This window comes from Podarcis erhardii (assembly GCF_964252035.2).
Source record: "Podarcis erhardii genome assembly, chromosome: 6".
NCBI lineage: Eukaryota > Metazoa > Chordata > Lepidosauria > Squamata > Lacertidae > Podarcis > Podarcis erhardii.
In genome coordinates this window covers 90,994,291-91,015,344 of record NC_138510.1, presented here as the reverse complement: position 1 = coordinate 91,015,344, position 21,054 = coordinate 90,994,291, and the positions used below count along the sequence as shown (strand labels likewise).

Here is a 21,054-nt window from a genome sequence, read left to right as displayed (position 1 = left end):
TCCCCTCACAGTGACCCACAGGTAGACATGCCTGCACTACAGATAAACTGCAAGATTCGGTCAGCAACCATCACTTTGGCACAAGCAAAACCGTCTACAATTGGCATAACAAGAGTTAAGCTACAGCCAGTGCATTCAAATAGTAAATAAGTAAAATGCCATGCCCTTGTGTGTGCGGCTGGCCAGACCCTGTAGGCTGTTGCCAATTCCGGTCACATATGCAGCTTTTGCAGGTCAGCCACATGAGGCTGTGACAGGGAAGGTGGTTGTGAGGCCAATTCGAGGGGACACTTAGTTATTGGGGGCATCATGTTCTTCACATGATAAGACCAGACAAGAAGACTGTTTACACATGCTCTGCATTTATGGCAAAGAAGGCTCAGTGCTGTATTTTCAAAGCAGGAAGCCCAGTTATAAAATAATCATGGAGCAGTAGTTTATGTTCAGATTTCCAAGAGTTGCACAAATGTATGGTGATCAAGGTGAGAACAGTCAGTAACTAGATCTGAATCAGCACAGCTCTGCATTCTCTCTCTCTCTCTCTCTCTCTCTCTCTCTCTCCTAGTGCCCACAAGTGCAGACTGCCACACTGTTGTACGGCTCTCTCACACATTTGTTTAGATGCTGGAACTGCACGACCATAAAAGTGCACTTTCACAACCCACTGGTAAATGGTAATAGCTAATGCACTTTTTAAATTTAAAAAAGGCAGACTTTTCGAGATACGAAAAGCGATGGAAATCTACAGCAGAAGGTGCAGAACAGCAACTACCGGTACTTACTTGACAACAACGTCACATTACCTCCGCGTAACTTTTGTGAAAAATCAGGACAATTGCTTGATACACACTCTGCCTTGAAGTGGCATCTTTGTTTTTGTAAAACAGCAACCCACTCTCTTCTCTGCATCTGATACAACTTCAGACTGCCGGAGGTGCAGACAGCGAAGTGCTGCGGAGTGAATTATGAAAACCATTCCCAATATTTTGCAATCTGCTTCTCGTTGGTTGTTCAGTTTTGGAAGAGTGTCATGCATTCTGCCCATCCCTAACATATCTGACCACTGAATGGTTGTATTCTACTGTCATAAAAACAGAAAATTAGCACTAAGCAGAATTTTGACCTCTGATCAGTACAGTCAATTGAGATTGTGGGTAGGTTTTTTGTTGTTTTTTTACAGTTTCTGTTTCAAACACCTTTCTTTCATACCTCTCCAAGGAGACATAAAAGATAAACACAAAGGAACTGTAGCTGGTAAATTAATTGAATTAAAGTTGTGTCAAGTCCCCTGCAGCCGGGTCGTAGTATCACTCTGAGTTCCAGCTCTGAGGGCCTTCTGGCGGTTTCCTCCCTGCGAGAAGTGAGGTCACAGGGAATCAGGCATTCTTGGTAGTGGCGCCTGCCCTGTGGAACGCCCTCCCATCACATGTCAAGGAAATAAACAACTATCTGACTTTTAGAAGACATCTGAAGGCAGCCCTGTATCGGGGAATTTTTAATGTCTAATGTTTTAATTTTTGTGTGCTGTAAGCTGCCCAGACTGGCTGGGGAAACACAGCCAGATGGGCGGGATACAAATAATAAAATTATCATCATCATCATCATCATCATCATCAGCAGCAGCAGCATCTCTGAGGAGGAAGCAGAATCAGATGACTTGTAGTCACCCCTCTGATGGGACACCCTTGCCATTCTACTTCCATCTCAGCCTGAAGATGCAGCTCTTTTGTCATGCTCAGATTTTGGGGGTGACACCCATGTAGCTACCCCTGTTCCATGGCTGTGCTGGAGCATGTGACTGCAGAATAAGTTATGAGCTCTTGAAGGGTTGTAGGCAGCTCTCCCAAGAAGATGGAGCCACCAGAAGAGAAGGCCTTACCAGTCTTCTTAAGCCTTCAGATGACCCTGGTCATTTGCTGAGACAACATCTTCCAAAGTTCAGCTGGCAGCCCCAGCTAGGAGATGTGCAGGTTCTGGCCTGAAGAGGCTCTGGGAATTGCTACCACCTCCCCAGCAGAGCAGGATAAATAGTAACTGAGTTTCACTGCTTTATCAGAGCAATTTTATACTTGGTGGCGGTGTGTTGCTGTGCTGTCAGAATGCCAACTTTGTAAGCTATACCATCACACACACACAATACCTTCAGCCAAAGACCAACTATCGGAGACACTGTTGGTGACGACACCCACATTCTTTCTTCTCCCCCAAATAAGCCTTGTTTCAGCTTGGCTGCTTTCAGCAGAATGCCCCTGAGAATGACCCGATGTCATCATGACGTAGAATAATTCCCAGGGACATTCTTGGGCAAGTGGAAAGACGGCTGTCCCCATTGGCCACTACATCAATGCTGTTTCATAAAACTGCTTGAAGCTGTGGTAAGCCTTTCTTTTTTTCAATGTAAGAAAGAAGGCAAAGGAAAGAAAGATATCTGGCCACATCAAATTTAAAGGTAAGCACCAGCACTCTGAAAATTCTTAGACTTTGCCCATTTCTTGAGTGCTGTTGAATACCCTCCACCCTATAGGGGATGGGGAATGGTCCAGCAAAATTCTGCGTACATGTGGGGAGATTTTCATCTCAGCCGGAACTCTTATTTATCGTCAACAGAGGTTCTATGAGCCAAATGAAAATGCACAGCTGATTCCAGCTTCGAGTCAGATGCTCATTTGGTTAAAGTAAGAGCAAACACTTATTGATTAAAAAATAAAATAAGAGTATCAGTGTTTGCCAATTCCTGAAAGATTAATACTGTCTTGTGGAGGGAGCATTGAACTGGTGCAGAATTGTTGAAAAGACACAACAGAAATTTTCAGCACAAAATTAGTTCAGACTGGTCCAGTACAACTTCAGCTCACAGGGGTTACAAGAAGCTAACAGCTGGTGTATAGGAAGGAAAGAGCAATGCACAACAGAGGCACAAAGACCAAGCCAGCCGCCAAGGTAGAGCAGTAGCGGCAGCAGCGGCCCACATGCCAGTCTTTCAAGGCTAAGCACTCTGGTTTAAACCTCAATACCCCTGGCTCACCGATCACTCTCAGAAAAGCAATGGAGACAACTTATTTCAGTGCAGCACTTTCACAATCATGAGATCGCTTCAAAGAACTATTTCCCCTGGTCCTGTGAGAAAATCTGAATAATTAAATTACTTTTGGCAGAAAGCACATTTAAAGGTGTGGGGGGGGGGGAAGCATTCCAAAACTCAAAAATTAAATACCTTAAATTGCTTCAAAGCGATAGTGGTCAAGCCACAAATCCTTTCAAAGATTTGAGCTTTTATTTTGTGCGATTAAATTTCACTTATGCGAGGGCGACTCAAAACCGACACAGGAAAGGTAACGTGAAATAAAAATAAAAGGCAATGACAATAAAGCAAAAGGCAACAATAAAGAAATGTTGCCAGGCATATAAAAGATATTAGTTAGATAACCACGTTGAGATTCAAAGATAAATGTGAGAAATCTGATGAATCAGAGCTGCTGCAATCTAGGATCCATGCCTCAACTTTATGCCATTTTAGTGTGTGTGATTGTGCACTGCAGTTTGTCAAGCCCGGCAGCAAACAAAGCAAAATCAATGAATGACAATGCAAAAACCCAGAAGAGCACCCTAGTCAAATGTATAATGTTAATGAATTCGTAATATATAGGGGACAAGAGGCTTTATATTTGTTTCACTGGAACAGTTGCCCTCCCCTTACCCGCTTTCATACAGAAAGTTACTATTGAAACACAGGGGGATTTCAAAAGCAATATTGAATTCAACATGGACTCCATCTGTTCAAAAGGGAGGGAAATGCCTAAGGCCTTGGTGTGAACTGTCTCAAGCACTTCTTTGGATTTTGACTCCTATTTATAAAACCGGTACAATGACCTGCCTCAGAGTCTGAACTGTCCTCTGCCCCCGACTCGTCCTGCTCACTAAGCCCTGTAACTTCCCCTGCCTATGACCTTTCCACCACCCATTCCCGTCTTCCCATGGGCGCTCCCTTGGGGGTTCTCCAACTGGTGCCTCCCAACACTCTCTGCACCCAGCCAATCCATGATACTTCCCCAGCTAGGCTGTTTGATAGGTGGATACTTGCCCAAGGCCACACCAAAACAGGGATTTACCAATAAGGTGGTAGCCATATTTAACCCGCACTCTTGTCTCTGGCCCATTATTGCTCCCAGGCTTAGTCTGGAGTGGATCTGGCATGCAAATACTGATGCAAATGATACTGATGCCAATATTTGGGATCTGGGTACTAGAATGAAAGCTCACCCTGTGCACACTCTAAATAGGATGTTAAGGAGCAATAACAATGGGGAAGATTACTCTTCCCTGTCCACCACGCACCCTGTGAACCCTGTTGCAAACCTTTTGAAGAAATGGGGAAAGAAAACAGGAGAGAGACTAAGGATTAAAACGTGAAAGAGATCAGATACCTGCTTGTCTCATAAAGAGCATTTGCCTAAAAATCACACTAAAGTGGGAGTAGGCTTCAGAAGGGAGATACTGTCCATATAAAAAAATCTAAGCAATCAGTGTCTGAACTACCATGTGTCTATACAAACAAATGATGAATTTATCTTTGCAAAACAGTTCATGATGGGGCAACCTAAGTATTATTACTGAGCAATATATCTTTAACCCATGCAAAACAAACACTTATTGGACACATATGACATGCCTCTTTATAGATGATGATGATGATGATGATGGTGGTGGTGATGATAATAATAATAATAATAATAATAATAATAATAATAATAATAATTTATTATTTATACCCTTCCCATCCGACTGGGTTTCCCCAGCCACTCTCTGCATAAGTAAATCCTGCATATCCTACATTATCCTTTTCATTATGATTACACACATTCTTTGGGTAATAATGCAGTTGGAAAGGTGTTGGGAAGGCCAATGTGTCCAAGCATTTATTTTTGAAAGTCCTACATGGGAACTGAGGACAAAGGGAATATTTTAAAGCTCTTCTTTACCTCTCTTTAATATAATTAGCCCCACCTACAACACCACAGATCTAACACTCATCTTAGACAATCCATTTCCAAATGCAACAGCCACATCAACTGCGTATCATCAGGCCCCTGTTTCGTTGACATCTGCCTCCCTTGCCCAGTCCTTTCCTCACTCTGCCTGAAATGTACAATGTTAGTTAAAAGGGTAAGGCACGAACGCACAGCTGGCAGCCTCCAGAGACAGCAAAACTCCAGCCTGGAACTTCAGGAAGGAGTAGAATGATGGAAATGACAGTTGTGAAAATAACATGAATCTTTACACACTCACATAGAGAAAATGCTATTATGCCATGCTATTAGGTACGCATTCAGATGGAACAGCATTATGATAATCTAGTTTAGGTTTGCTAATATATAGTTTTATACATATATAATAGTAGGGCATAATAACACACATTTTGTAGAAACAGGAAGCCATTTAGCAAAGCACAGTGCTGGTGAACTGACAATTTGGAGGATGTTTCATTTACATAGCTGGAACCGCAGCTAGCACAAAGTGGTGTAAATTTAGCAAAACAGATTCCTACTGTATGTGTGTTTCTGACTTCAGTTGTTGCTTCTTTTTTTGTTCACAGAACTCATTTGAATTTACCTAAGCATGCCTTTTAGCTCCAAAATGCTGAAAGCTTTTTTTTTTAAAGTGCTTTCCCCATTTATAGGCACCTGCTTAAGAGAAAGGGACCAATCTGGCCATCTAGAAGAAGAGCTTGCAAATACAACAGTGATTCTGTCTTGTGGTGCAATCTTGGAAAAGGCAGATGAGTGATGTGTGCAGGACAAAGACCGTGGCTTCCAAGTCCCAAGATCATCTTTCTGAATTTGAGAGTCCACCTAACAGAAGGGAATCCACCAAAGGTCACCTTTCCAACTTAGTTGTTTATTTATTCAATTTCTATACTGCTTTTCATCTGAGGATCGCAGGGCAGTTTACAATACAAAAACGCAAAACCACATAACGTAATAACAAGCAAAAAACCTCAACGTAAGAAAGATATTATTGTTTACTGGTGTGGGAAGGTCTTCCTGTGCTTCTCGGTTAGCACAGCACTGATGTGACAGTCCAGAAAGCTGTTATGCTGATGGCAACCTATGAGTAATTTCTTCACACAGAGCTCAACATCCTGATCAGACTACAACCGGCCTTTCTTCCACACAGCAACGCAGTACATAAGCAACACACAAGCAACCTGCCCGGTACTAGACTTCCCCCTATCTGGCTTCTTCTGGTTTACAGCACCCCAAAGTGTCTGTTTGGCAAGTTCCAGAAAGAGTTAAAATTTAAAAGATATTAGAAATAATAGCACAATTTCATGTTATTTTCGGTCTGTACGCAGCATTGCAAGAGAGGTGCTGTAAATACTTAAAACATTTCACACTGTCTCTTCTTGCCTAAAGCTAACTCTACAAAGTGCCCGTTTATTACTCAATATTTAAGGCGGTGGGACAGGGGGGGCGAAGAGAGAAAAGGACACAAATTAAAGAATCAGGAAGACAGGCACAGATAGCTCTGAAAACCTGCTGGCCATTCAGACATCCACTAGAGGGTACCCTTTCTTCACAAAGGAGCGGCACACCTTCAAGAACAAATAATTGTAATAATAAAAAACAACACGAAGAGAGCACACTCCTTGTTCCCAGACACAATATCCAACTGCTTCTTATCCAACTGTGTCATGGAAACATAGTGGAACCGAAGTCAGTCTTCTTGGGCAAAGTCAGAATTAGCTCACTCGTTCTATCCAGGGACAAAGAGCTGCCTCTTTTAACCCTATTCAAAAGAGCTATGGGTCCACGTAGGGAGTACGGAACTCTCTAGATTCCTCTGTCTCTCCACTCCAGGTCTGTATTTTGCCTTGACCTCAAGCCCTTATCTGTTGGGGGATAGCATCCATGTGCAATTTTTAGCCTGCAGATGCTGTCCTCTAGTGAACAGGGTTCACCTATTGTGAAGTACCGGAGCAACTCTCAGGCTTACACTGCCCCTCGCTCTAGGCAAAATGGGGTGCATGGTGGTGGGACAAGCACCTGGGTCGTCCTGGACTTTTTACAAGCATAAAACGGCGTGCATGCATAAGCCCAAGATTCCTTCCTACAGTCCACTGGTATATGTGTCTGTTTGCATGTATTTATATGTGTGTCTTTGTGTTCACATACACCCTCACTCACTCTCACTCTCTCTCTCACACACACACTGTATGGATGTATATACTGAAAGTTTTTCTTCATCTTGGATTAAAATTTGAGCCACTGATTAATTTAAACTATCCCTCCAAGTCTTCATCCCTCGCCCTCTACTTTCCATGGCTGCTATTGCCACAACAGAAGCAAGGGTAAAAAAGAAGAGAGGGCAATCTCCCTACAGTCTTCTCCTCTCCTACATCTGACACTCTCCGACCAAAAAGGGAGGGAGAGAATGGATCCCGATTTACTCCTGATGACCTCCTGATAATCAAGCTTTTTCTGCACGCTGGAAAATAGTATGGCCTTTAACAAGTTCACTGGGGGACTTCTCCCCACCAACACTGGAAGCTGACATGTAGAGGCCCTGAGTGCTGGAGTAGTATTCAGCATGTCCAATGGGTGGGAAGGACATTGCTTATAGTGAATAGCAAAGGAGACCTGCATGGCTGTGTTCCTGCCTTTATATTCATGATAAGCATTTTGCAAGTCTCATCCCTTTGCCTCCAAGGAATAATGTGAGTGAACAGGTGAGGTCCCTATGGGCTGAAGGGAGGCAAATGTTGTCCCCATCTTAAAAAAAAGGGGGGGGGAGAGAGATCCAGGTGGCTACAGACTGGTCAGCTTGACATCAATACCAGGAAAGGTTCTTAAGTACTCAGTCTGCAAGCACTTAGAATAGGATGCAGCGATTACCAAGACCAAGCATGGGTTTCTCAAAAATAAGTCATACCAGACAAATTCCATTTCTTTTTTTGATGGTGTTACAAGCTTGGTGGATCAGGGGAATGCAGTGGAAATTGTGTATCTTGATCTCAGTAAGGATTTTGACAAAGTCCCTCAGGATATTCCTGCAGAGAAACTAGTAAAATGTGGGCTGGATTAGGTTACTTGTTAAATGGATTTGTAGCTGGTTGACTGACCAAACCCCAAAAGTGTTCACTAATGGTTTCTCATCATCCTGGAAAAAAGTGACAATTGGGCTGCCGCAAGGTTCTGTCCTGGGCCCGTTGTTGTTCAGTGTCTTTATAAACGACTTGGATGAAGGAATTCAGGGGATGCTCGTCAGATTCGCAGATGACATCAAACTGGGAGGGTAGTTAATGCCACAGAACACAAAATCAGGCTTCAGAATGACTAACAGATTGGAGAACAGGGCCAAAAATAACAAAATGGATTTCAATATGGGTACATGTAAAGTTCGACACTTGGGCAGGAAGAACCTGCTGCACAAATAAAAGATGGGGGACACATGGCTTGCCAGTGTGGTGTAGTGGTTAAGAGTGGTAGTCTCATAATCTGGGGAACCGGGTTCGCGTCTCCGCTCCTCCACATGCAGCTGCTGGGTGACCTTGGGCCAGTCACACTTCTTTGAAGTCTCTCAGCCCCACTCACCTCACAGAGTGTTTGTTGTGGGGGAGGAAGGGAAAGGAGAATGTTAGCCGCTTTGAGACTCCTTAAAGGGAGTGAAAGGCGGGATATCAAATCCAAACTCTTCTTCTTCTTCTTCAGTACAATGGTACCTCAGGTTAAGAACTTCATTCGTTCTGGAGGTCCATTCTTAACCTGAAACTGTTCTTAACCTGAGGCACCACTTTAGCTAATGGGGCCTCCAGCCGCTGCCGCCGCACGATTTCTGTTCTCATCCTGAAGCAAAATTCTTAACCCAAGGTACTATTTCTGGGTTAGCGGAGTCTGTAACCTGAAGCGTCTGTAACCCGAGGTACCACTGTAGTACGTGTGGAAAGGATCCTGGAGTCTTAGTAGACCACAAGCTTCACATGAGTTAACAGTATGGTGCAGCAGCAAAAAAAGCTAATGCTACTCTAGACTGCATGAACAGAAATATAGTGCCTGATAAGGGAAATCATAGTGCTCTATTCTGCCTTGGTCTGACTACAATTCTGCCTTGGACAACTGTCTTCAGTTATAGGTGCCACAATTTAAAAAGGCTGAGAAGCTGGAACATGTGCAGAGGGTGGCGACCAAGATGATCAAGGGTCTGGAAAGGTGAGCGGGTTGGGTATGTTTAGCCTGGAAAAGAGGAGACTAATGGGGAGATATCATGGCCATATTCAGATATCTAAAGGGCTGTCATATGGAAGATGGAGCAAGCTTGCTTTCTCCTGCTCCACAGGGTAGGATGTGAACCACGGGGATAAGTTACAAGAAAAGGGATCTTGTGAACCACCCTGAGATCCTCAGATGATGGGAGGCATAGAAATAAATAAAATAGTAATAATAACTAACTAAATATCAGGAATAACTTTCTGATGGTAAGAGCTGTTTGACAGTGGAACGGATTCCTTGGAAGGTGGTGGACTCTGCTTCCTTGGAGGTTTTTAGGGCAGAGGTTGGATGGCTATCTGCCATGGATGCTTTAGTTAAGATTTCTGCATTGTAGGCAGTTGGACTAGCTGACCCTCAGGGTCCCTTCCAACTCTACAATTCTATGATTCTATGAGTGGAAATTCTAAATAGTACAAAGTTTAACTGAACAACTAGCATATGTTGCCTCTCAAAAGGTTCCAGCATTTTAGTGGTTTGACAATGCTGAATCTTGTACAATCACTACAGGACTCAGATAAAAAGAATGAAAATCCAATAAAAGAATCTAGATGTTTTCCTGCTTACCGACAAAAGCAAGGAAACGAAATACATCATTTGGAATTCATTAGCAAAGAATCCAGCCCTGACCCAGTGAACTAGAATCCCTGATAGGAGGGCATGGGCAGGTCTCCAGAGCTGATGGAGTCAGCCGCTGAGTGCATTAGCATCCCACCTGCCAGCTGGCTCAAAGAGCTGTTTTCTGTCAATCTGTGGAATGAGCAATCGGGACATAATCTACCTGTCCCAAGACAGGTCAGAGAAAGAAAAAAGGCTGCTGAGTTTGAGCAGTTGAGCACTTACTATGAAGACAAACCAAAGCAAAAGTAGTTATTTACTGAGATGTGTTACAGAAATGATAAACAATAACTAATAACTGACTACATAATTGTTTAGGGTAATATCATACCCCTTGATAGTCTGTATGTCCGGCCTCTCGACCTCATTTGCCCTTCTGAGAGTCAGGAGAGATCCCCCTTCTTCCAAGAAACCACAATGGAAAATGACTGCTCTTCTAGACATCCTTGCTTGAGGGCTTTGTAACACCTGAAGCCATTACATCTTCATCTCATACCTAACCAATTGCCTAACAACCAACAAACCCCATAATAAAAATAATAACTACAGATAATTTGTTATGTGTTGGGACTGTTCCTGGGAGCTTGGGAACAGAAGTGCTATGAAATCAAGGTGACAGAGTAGGAAGGCATCCATTGTAAGTGCAGTAAAGATCTGCTACAGCTGTGCAGTTAGTTGATTGTTCAGTTGCCCCTTCATTATACATGTATTTAGTTCTGGCTTCTTGCTCAGATTTCTGAATATGTGAGGTTACACCTACGCTACAAGTTTGTATTGGCTTAAACCTGGTTTAACTCCAAAGAATCCTGGGACCTGAAGTTTGGTGAGCGTGTTACGTAGTCTCACTTAGAGATTATTTGCCCTCCTCACAAGACTACAGTTTCCAGGGTTGTTGGGAAAGTCCTAATCGAGCTGCAGTGTGTGAATATTTCATGAATTTGGGTATGCCCTCCTTTTGTAAATCCCATGATGCAATTTCTTTTCCACCATTCCTAGTTGATCCAAGACTGCAGAGATCAAGTGAGGCCCTGGGCCAGTGGCAGGCTGTGCCCCTTGTCTCTTTGGCAATTTCACTTCCCAGAACGTGGAAGAAGTAACAGTGGGATCATCTCTCTTGTACCTGGTCCTCATCAACACGGAGGAACTGATTGATGTGAGTGGAAGTACTGGGAAACTTGGGAGAAAGTTATCATGTTTTCTTGGGTTTCATTATATACAGGCAACGGAAAACAGAGTGTAGTCAGACATGTACACTGGACTATAAGAAGGCTAATTTCAAAAAGCTTAAGGAACTATGGGGTGAAATCCCATGGTCAGAAATACTCAATGAGAAGGAGTCCAAGATGGATGGAGTTTCTTAAAGGTGAGATATTGATGACACAAATGCAGACAATTCCAACAAGAAAGAAAAGTGGGAGGCATTTAAAGAAACCAGTGTGGCTGCAATAAGGAGTTTATAGACAAGCTGAAATTTAAGAAGGGTATGTATAAGAAAGGAGAAACCATGAAGGAAAAGTAGCCAACAGTTGCAGGGAGGTGAGGTGCATCAAGATAGGTCCAAAACAATTTAAAAGCTTTCTTTGGCTATGTTTGAAGTGGATGGGGGGGGGGGGGAGCAAGTAATTGGTCCTCTGTGTGGAGAAGAGGGAGAAATTATATTGGTTGAAGGAGAGGCGGTGGAACTGTTCAGCACCTACTTTGCCTCTGTCTTTACCCAAAAGGAAAGCAATGCCCAACCTGGTGATAACAGAAATAAGGATGGAAGGAGGGAGTGGCAGCCCCAAATAGGAAAAGTGGTGGTAAGGGGACATTTAACTACCTTCAGTGAACTCTGATCTCCAGGGCCTGATGAGCTGCACTCAAGGGTACTCAAGGACCTTTTGAATGTAATCTCAGAGAATCTTTGAGAATTCTTGGAGAACAGGAGAGATCCCTGTGGACCAGAGGTGGGGAAATGTTGTCCCCAATTTCAAAAAGGGAGAAAAAGAAGATCCAGGTAACCGACCAGTGAGCTTGACATCAATACAAGGAAAGGTCCTTGAACAGATAATTAAGCAGGCAGCCTGTGAGCACTTAGAAAAGGATGCTGTGATTACCAAGACCCAGTATGGATTTCTCAGAAACAAGTCATGCCAGACAAATCTCATTTCTTTTCTGATGGAGTTACACATAGGGTAGATCAGGGGAATGTAGTGGACATTGTGTATCTTGATCTCAGTAAGGGTTTTGACAAAATCCCTCATGATATTCCTGCAGAGGTATAGGTAGATTTGTAGCTGGTTGACTGACCAAACCCAAAGAGTGCTCATTAATGGTTTCTCATCATCCCGGAAAAAAAGTGACAAGTAGGGTGCAGAAGGGTTCTGTCCCGGGCCCGTTGTTGTTCAATGTCTTTATAAGCGACTTGGATGAAACAATTGAAGAGATGCTCATTAAATTTGCAGATGACACTAAACTGGGAGGGGTAGCCAATTCCGCAGACAGAGTCAGGATTCAAGATGACCTTAGCAGATTGGAGAACAGGGCCCAAACTAATGAATTTCAATAGGGACAAATGTAAGGTTCTCTACTTAGGCAGGAAGAACCAATTGCACAAATATAAGATGGGGGACACGTGGCTTGGGTCACAGTAGACCACAAGCTTCAAATGCGACAATAGTGTGATGCAGCAGCAAAAAAAGCTAATGTTATTCTAGGCTGCATCAACAGAAATATAGTGCCCAATCAAAGGAAGTCATAGTACTGCTCTATTGTGCCTTGGTCAGGCTACACCGGGGAACTGTGATCAGTTCTGGGTGCCACAATTGAAGAAGGAGACTGACAAGCTGGAATGTGTGCAGAGGAGGGCAACCAAGATGGTCAAGGGTCTGGAAACCAGGCCTTATGAGGAATGGCTGAAGGAGCAGGATATATTTAGCCTGGAAAAGAGGAGACTGAGAGGAGATAGGATAGCTATCTTCAAATATCTAAAGTGCTGCTCTGGAGGGTATGACTCAAACCAGTGGCTTCAAGTTACAAGAAAGGAGATTCAAGGAACATCAGGAAGAACATTTTGATAGTAAGCTGTTTGACAGTGTAACAGACTCCTTTGAAAGGTGGTGGACTCTCAAGCAGAGGGTTAGATGGCCATGTGTCATGGATACTTTAGTCGAGATTCCTGCATTGCAGGGCTTTAGATTAGATGACCCTCACTTTCCCTTCCAATGCCCTATGTCTTTGTATATCCAGAAGTACAGGAAATAAAATGAGGTATTTGTTTTAATTAAATGTGTGGTTTTGATCTTGAAATTCAGCACAGCAGATTTAATTGATGTCTCCAAGTGAGGATTCTGTTACTTGGCAGGATTTCTCCCCCCCTCCCCCCATTTCTAGCTCCTGGAGAGAAACACAGAAATCTTGAACAGGAACTTTGCTCAAGCTGCCCCTCCCCTCCCCGGCAACCATTCCACTCAAATGAAATGAATTTGCACACAGAACAAACACGATGCCGGAATTCTAATTGCAATCTACGCTGAGAGGGTTCTCTTCTCAACTTGCCATATAGCTTTCCTCCCCCCCCCACCCCAAGAGGGATATTTAAACAGGTAGGAGTTTTTCAAGTAAATGATTGCAACTTATCGAAAATAATGTGCTACTTAGTTTCTGAGGAGAGAATCCTGGCAGGCAGCTCCAAGAAGCAGCACGGGAGCAGATGGAGTGATTAGTCTGTGATTTTCAAAAGGGCTTTTTCCTGCCTCCACTGTGCTTAAAATGTGCTGGGAAAATCAAGGCACCCCAGAGGAGGAAGAGGCGCTAACATTGCATCCATAGTGGCACTGCTCTGCTTCCTGCAACCACCGTCCAAAAGGAATCAGGGATTTCTCATTCAGAAGGGTGGTTGGCATGAGATGCTCCTAGGGCTGGGAGGGAATAGAATATCATCATGGCCGCAGGGCATTTTCACCCCTGTGGAAGACCCGGACACAGTCTTCAGTGTGGTGAAGGTGGTTTGCACACAGTTGCAGTGTGAAGACAAATGTCTCAGAATTAGGGGTGTAGCTAGGAGGTGGCCTAGGGCCCCTGAACCCTGGTGGGGTTTTTTTGTAACTAGGTCCCAGATCTCTTCCCATTATTTTAATACTTTAATACTTTGCTTACAGTGCAACTGGGCACCCTGCAAAGTGCAGTGCAAATGTTGTTGTTGTTTAGTCGTTTAGTCGTGTCCGACTCTTTGTGACCCCATGGACCAGAGCACGCCAGGCACTCCTGTCTTCCACTGCCTCCCGCAGTTTGGTCAGACTCATGTTTGTAGCTTCGAGAACACTGTCCAACCATCTCGTCCTCTGTCGTCCCCTTCTCCTTGTGCCCTTCATCTTTCCAACATCAGGGTCTTTTCCAGGGAGTCTTCTCTTCTCATGAGGTGGCCAAAGTATTGGAGCCTCAGCTTCATGATCTGTCCTTCCAGTGAGCACTCAGGACTGATTTCCTTAAGAATGGATACGTTTGATCTTCTTGCAGTCCATGGGACTCTCAAGAGTCTCCTCCAGCACCATAATTCAAAAGCATCAATTCTTTGGCGATCAGCCTTCTTTATGCTCCAGCTCTCACTTCCATACATCACTACTGGGAAAACCATGGCTTTAACTATACGGACCTTTAGACCCTGCAAATAAGACCCTGAAGTACAAGAGGTTGGACTAGATGATCCTTGGGGTAAGAGTCTATGATTTTATGAGTCAACAGCAGCAAAAAAACCCCAACAACCTAATGTTGCTCTAGGCTGCATCAACAGCCTAAAATAAAAGAGAAGTATAGTGCCTGATCAAGGGAAGGAATAGTACTTCTCTATCCTGCCTTGGTCAGCCCACTCCTGGAGTACTGTGTCCATTTCTGGGCGTTACAATTTAAGAAGGAGATTGAGAAGTGGAACGTGTGCAGATGAAGGCAACCAAGATGATCAAGGGTCTGGAAACCAAGATTTAAGAAGTTGGTTATGGTTAGCCTGGAAAAGAGGAAACAGGAAGGATATATGACAGCCATCTTTAAATATTTGAAGGGCTGTCACATGGAAGATTTTCTCCAGCTTGGAGAATAGGACCTGAAGCAATGGATTCAAATTACAAGAAATGAGATTCTGACCAAACATCAGGAAGAACTTTCTGACAGTGGAACAAACTCCCTCAGAAGATGGAGGACTCTCCTTCCTTGGAGAGTTTCAAGCAGAGGTTGGGTGGTCATTTTGTCAGGGATGTTTTAGTTGAGATTCCTGCATTGCAGGGGTTTGGATTGCCTTCCATCTCTACAATTCTATGATTCTATCAAGCTACTCCATTGTTGGAGGCAGCATGCCTCTGAATACCAGTTGTTGGGAATTACAGTGGTACCTCTGGCTGCGAACGGGAGCCATTCCAAAGGCCCGTTTGCAACCTGAAAAGAACGCAACCCGCGACTGTGCATGCGTGGGTTGCGATTCGCTGCTTCTGCACATGTGCGTGACATCATTTTGTGCATCTGTGCATGGGCGAGCAGCGAAACCCGGAAGTTAGCCGTTCCGTTACTTCCGGGTCGCCTCAGGACGCAACCTGAAGCAAACGTAACATGAGGTATGACTGTACAAGTTGGGACAGTGGTGTTGTACTTAGGTTCTGCTTGTGTGGTTCCCATAGGCATCCAGCGGGCCACTGTGGGAACAGGATACTGGACCAAATGTGCCTCAGCCTGACCCAGCAGGGCTCTTCTGATGTTCTTATGCTGCATCAAATGCAAATATGTTTGTTGTCAACTACAGAATTATAAGACAAAACCTGGACATTTCATCCAACAGCAACCCAGATAGAGTGCTAGCGTATTGGAAAACTTGGAGCAAGGCTGCATCTAGCACCCTGTCCCTCTGGTCGTCTCCTTGCTATCACTCACTACAGAGGAACAGAGAGAACGAGATGAAAGTGCTGCTTTGCTTATGAATATGTAAGTACAGAATGCACTGCTTCATTTCAGGTCCTCCCCATGCCCCATAAGCAGAGAGTACTCCAGCCAGAGAACGCTTAGACTGTTGCCTGCCTAGGACAATTCCTTCCCTTGCTGCACTGATATCACCACAAGCGACATGTAGGAAAGCCCACTTGATGCCTTTCCCCCTTAATAGCATTGCCAGCGGTCAGGGGTAATGAGAGTTGTGGTCCAACAAGATCTGCAGGGCACCAGGTTGGGAAAAAATGTTCTGGAGGCAACTGAGAGTGCAGAGTCAAGCAGCTGCAAATGACTGCAAACCTACATATGAAAAACCTTATATATGAAAAAATATATTCCCAATTCGTTGTGGCTAGGAAGGATTGCCACATCTAGGGAGGAATAGGACAATAAAAATGGCAGCCACTTATTAGTATAGATTTCATTTCTAGATATTCAGATTTTAAAATGCCCAACTCCACAACCTTTTAGAAAAAACAAACAAACCCAAACCCACAGCCAAGTAGGAAAGGAAAATTGCACAGCGGCAGATCCCACCATGGTGCGAGAGGCCTCCCTCGCTGTCTTCCAACTCTCAGTATAATTAAACAAGCAAGTAAACCTTGGAAACTTAATTACCCTACAATATTACTTTGTTGCTGATCTCTGACCCAGCTGCCAAACTCCTGGGAGCCAGGAGGTCGAAACTGTCAGGATCCTATTATCTTGTCAACTTCTTTTCCCCTTGAAGAAACTAAAACAAATATTTAAGGGCCTCCTCCTGTGCTTGCAGGGAAGGTTCTCCTTTAGGTGTCCCTGACCTGACCTCAGATATCTTTGCTTGAAGCCTTTGGGTTGTTTTGACACCCCTGACCTCTTGGCGAGTTTACTCAAGGTAGGGGAGGATGGACTCCAAGCGGACTAATTCCAAATGCAAACAGAGCCCTTGCTCAGCATGGAGCCCACACCAGGTTGCAAGAGGCTTTATCTAATGAAGCAGTTCCCCTTTCCTAACCAGAGAGGGATTAGGAGGCTGCAGCTGCAGCAGTGAAATGCAATCCATCCTGTCTCTGTACCTAAGGCCACCCTGAGCTCGAAAGCATCTCCGTTTGCAGGCTGCTTCATCCCACTAATGTGCAAGCCTTCAACAGGCCAGCACACACATCCTCAGGTGGGCAGAAAAAAAGGAAGAACAACCTCACAGGAACTGGTAGCTTCCCCATGAAGGAGCCCCCCCCACCCCCGAGCATCAGAGTCTGACTGCTGAGTGTATTTTAGCTGAACCGTTACTTGCCGGCTTGGTTCACCGCACCTGAATAAGCATTAAATGCTTGTGACTGTAACTGTACCTCAAGGAGGTGGAAGTGGGAGCAGGAGTAAACCAAAGTCACAATGTTTTTCTTCAATAAGAGGAATACTGTTAAACAAGGTGCTGGCATCTGTGAGTCCTCAAAAGCTCCAAATCTGCCATCTGAACACCAATTGCATAATTTTGTGGCAAGCTATAACAACATGCAGATTTGAAGGGATATGTCAAGATTAGCCATTCTACCAACTTTCCTTTCCACCATCTGAGACCAGAAAAGATAGCCCTCGTTGTGTATACACATCTGCTTGCCCTCAGCTGGCATGGGAGATTTCTGCTGTTTGTGGAATTCTCTCCCTAGGGAGACTCGCCTAAAGAATTTTTTTCTTTTCAGAGAGGCACTGATTCACTTTAAGAACTGGCTGAAGATGGCAAAGGCTAATTGTGTAAATGAGTTTTAAAAATGTTTAGGCACATTGATAGAGAATAAATCCATTATTGTTTATTAGCTAACATGACCTAGAGATGCAACCTCTTTCTCATCTGTGCCGCTAAAGATCTGAATTCTAAATGCTGGAGGGAAGGGAACACTTCGCAAGTCTTTGTTTCCTGTGGACCACCATGTACTTCTGCTTGCTTTATTAGCATCTGTGGACCTGGGTGGATTACATTGTACTGGCATGCTAAGGTTGCTCCTGAGGTATCCATGACATGGTATACAAACAATGCTGGATGTGTGCAGTCCCATGCAAAGTAAGGTTTAACCAACCAACTGAAACAAAAACAAAAACAGTCACCTGGCTTAAACTGGTGCTCTCTGAGGGCTTCTGGCCTTTACACAGCTAGAGATACCTAGGGTTAGGGTTAAGGTTAGGATGATTTCCACATCTGTAAGTACCTGAGCAAATCTGCTTTGATTGGTTTTGTCATTTAAACAAAGATGAAATGCATGAAGCAAGGAGATCCTAATGGTCGGTGTGCCAGCTAGAGATACCTAGGGTTAGGGTTAAGGTTAGGATGATTTCCACATCTGTAAGTACCTGAGCAAATCTGCTTTGATTGGTTTTGTCATTTAAACAAAGATGAAATGCATGAAGCAAGGAGATCCTAATGGTCGGTGTGCATGTGTCGTGTCCCCCCCCCCATATTTTCTTTCAACGGACACCCATCTTTGAGTAACCTCTGAGTTGTGTTTTTTAAAAGCGCATGGGGAAGCTTATGAACTGTTACCAGGCAGTGTAGTCACAGCCAACGGCCTCTGGTACCAGAGACCCTATGTGGCAGTCCCTGGCCGGATGGTCGTTCTTATATGCTTTACCTCTTTTACGATGACAGCCTTATGTTGAGCAAAGCCTACAACATCAGCAGGCAGCGGCCGAAAAAAAGGGAGCAGAAAACTCCTGCTGTGCACCAGATCAAAATCATACCCCAGCAAACCATCTGGTCCTTGTAAACGTAAAATAAGATTAAAAGTACACCAGAGCCTTGTCCTCCCTTCAGGTGAAATTATGTTTGCTTCTCAGAGGGAAAAGGAAATGCAGCGCATGCAATCGGTTTGTTTTTGTGCACTGCGTGGGATCCTTGTTCACCCTCCTGCAGCAGACAGCCTCCTTCTCCCTTCGTTTCATGAGTCTGCAACAGTTGGGCTGTAGTGTTATCAATAACTCTCTGTTCGGCACTCATTATAAAACATAATTTATATATCATTATTATCATGGTGCTACAGGTAATGATGTAATAAAATACAATTATTATTTTCTCCCACCTTTCCTTTAGAGAGCTCAGTGAGCTAAAAGCAAAATAAAACAGGATTCCCAAGGGACCTCCCATCCAGGGACGGGCCAGTCTAATTCATAGGATTCTGCACAGAGCAGGGATGTTGTGCAAGGAACAAGAGGGTGGTTGGGCAGTGAGTGACTCAGAAAGGACAGAGGACCACTTGGCAATTGCAGACCAAAAGCAGAATTAAAATATTTCCACTGTGGAAAGACGAAGAAGTTCCTACCAAAGAAGAATGGATAAGCAAAGTGATGGACTATGCTGAAATGAACAGCTAAAATATGAGAACTCAACAATGACTGTTTTATGGAAGAATGGAAGCGTTTTTTGGGACTATTTACATAAATATTACAATATTACAATCAGATCAATGTCCCATCTAGTCCAGCATCCTGTTCTTACAGTGGCCAACCAGATGCCTGAACCTTCTCCCCTTCTGGGGTTTCCAGCAACTGGTTCTCAAAAGGAACCGGTACTCAGAAGAGGTCCAGCAAAGGCTGGGTACTTCTTTCATTTTGTTGGATGGTGTTCCTACTCCCTGTGAGCAGTTTAAATGGCAACATTTAAAAAAGAAAAGTTGTTGTATTTCAGCTTGCTGAAGATCTTCTGCTTAAAGCTCCACATGTTTTGCAAGCTGAACAGATGCAGTCCGAAGTGAGCACCACTGAGCTCAGTGGAGCTTACCCCAAGGTAACTATGCAGAAGACTGCAGTCTTTCCACAAAAAGTGCAGTCTTTACAGTCCAACCAGCAGCAGAGCACCCCCCACCTGTGCCCAGAAGGACGCAAGAAAGACATAACACCTCCCGGTGCCCTCCCTGCAAAAGCAGAGCTGTTCAAAAAGCAATGCTGGGCTTGCAGGGACCAGGGCCTTACTGAAGTCAAAATAAGCGACGATGGGCTATTGCATTTCAAAAATGACCACTGATAGACACATCATTTTCTTAAAATAGGTGAATAACCATTTGCACATGTCTACCACCAAGGAGGAGTTAACTACAACAATATAATTAACACCTCTCATTAGATCATAGTTATTACTGTCAGTATACCAATGAGAATAATTATGATCAGGGTACATGCATGGCCAAATAATATTAACACCTGTAGTGCTAAATGACATTGGTATTATTTCATTGTGTATGGGTGCTTGTGTCCTGATATCCAGTTGGTATCATTTCTGCTGCAGTGTGAATCTGTTGCTAACAGCCCTCCCCTTAGTATTCCTGGCAAAATGTTTTGTTTGCCTGGGATGCATTAGGAGTTGCCCTGTCCGTGTGTTAATAAATAAGTGAATTTACATGTGTATGAGCTTACCTATTCCAAGCTCACCAAAACTAAAGCTCCTCAAATATGTATCCCCCCCTGCAAAAAAAGGGAGAAAAAAGAAGAAAGAAAAAAGGAAGGAAGGAAGGAAGGAAGGAAGGAAGGAAGGAAGGAAGCGCTTATTGCGTTCTTCCTTATCATGCCTTTAACCCAATCCCACAGATGGAGCTGTGCTCTGAAATTATACCCAAATGTTATCCATTTGCCATTCCCAGCACAATTCCCCGTCACAACTTAGCTCTTAAGGGGAGAGATCCATTTGTTTTAATAGATTTTTTTTAGAAACACTGAAGAAATTGTGGAACAAACCAATGCAGCATATTAAGTAAACCTAACAGGCACTAGGAAGTCCACTTGCCAGAATTGGGCTCCTTAGATGTAGCCTGTAGGACAAATTTATTCATGCATTTATTTAAAGGAGCACCCTACTCGACCTCCAGAACTCAGCACAAAATTCTCCCGCAGAATAACAAGAGAGGAAAAAAGCAATGTTTTCTAGACTGGAGAATTGGAGAATATTGAGCCCCAACTGGGGAAGGGAGTATACGTGTCTTCCGTACTTCACTGATCATGCATACGATGCACACTGAAAACCAAATCAAACAAAATAAAAAAGAAGTACCAAAGGGTTCATTTGTCAGTATTTGGAGATAAGTGAGTTTAGCCCTGGCAAGTAGAGAGTTAAGCGGGGAAAGATCTTGGCAAGAGGGGAGGGGTGTGTGAGGAGATCCTACCCATCAAGCTTTATTGTGTTATTCCAACTAAGCAGAGACAAAAAGACAAATCTAAGCTCCCCACTTTCATTTATAATTGAACCCAGTCCAGAAGGATGGAG

General features: G+C 43.9%; 1 protein-coding gene across 3 annotated transcripts in view; it reads right to left on the bottom strand.

Moving 5' to 3' along the window:
- The window catches only part of PBX1 (PBX homeobox 1), a 218,961-nt gene that overhangs the window by 43,750 nt on the left and 154,157 nt on the right, over positions 1–21,054 (bottom strand). The gene's annotated exons all lie outside the window — the stretch shown is intronic.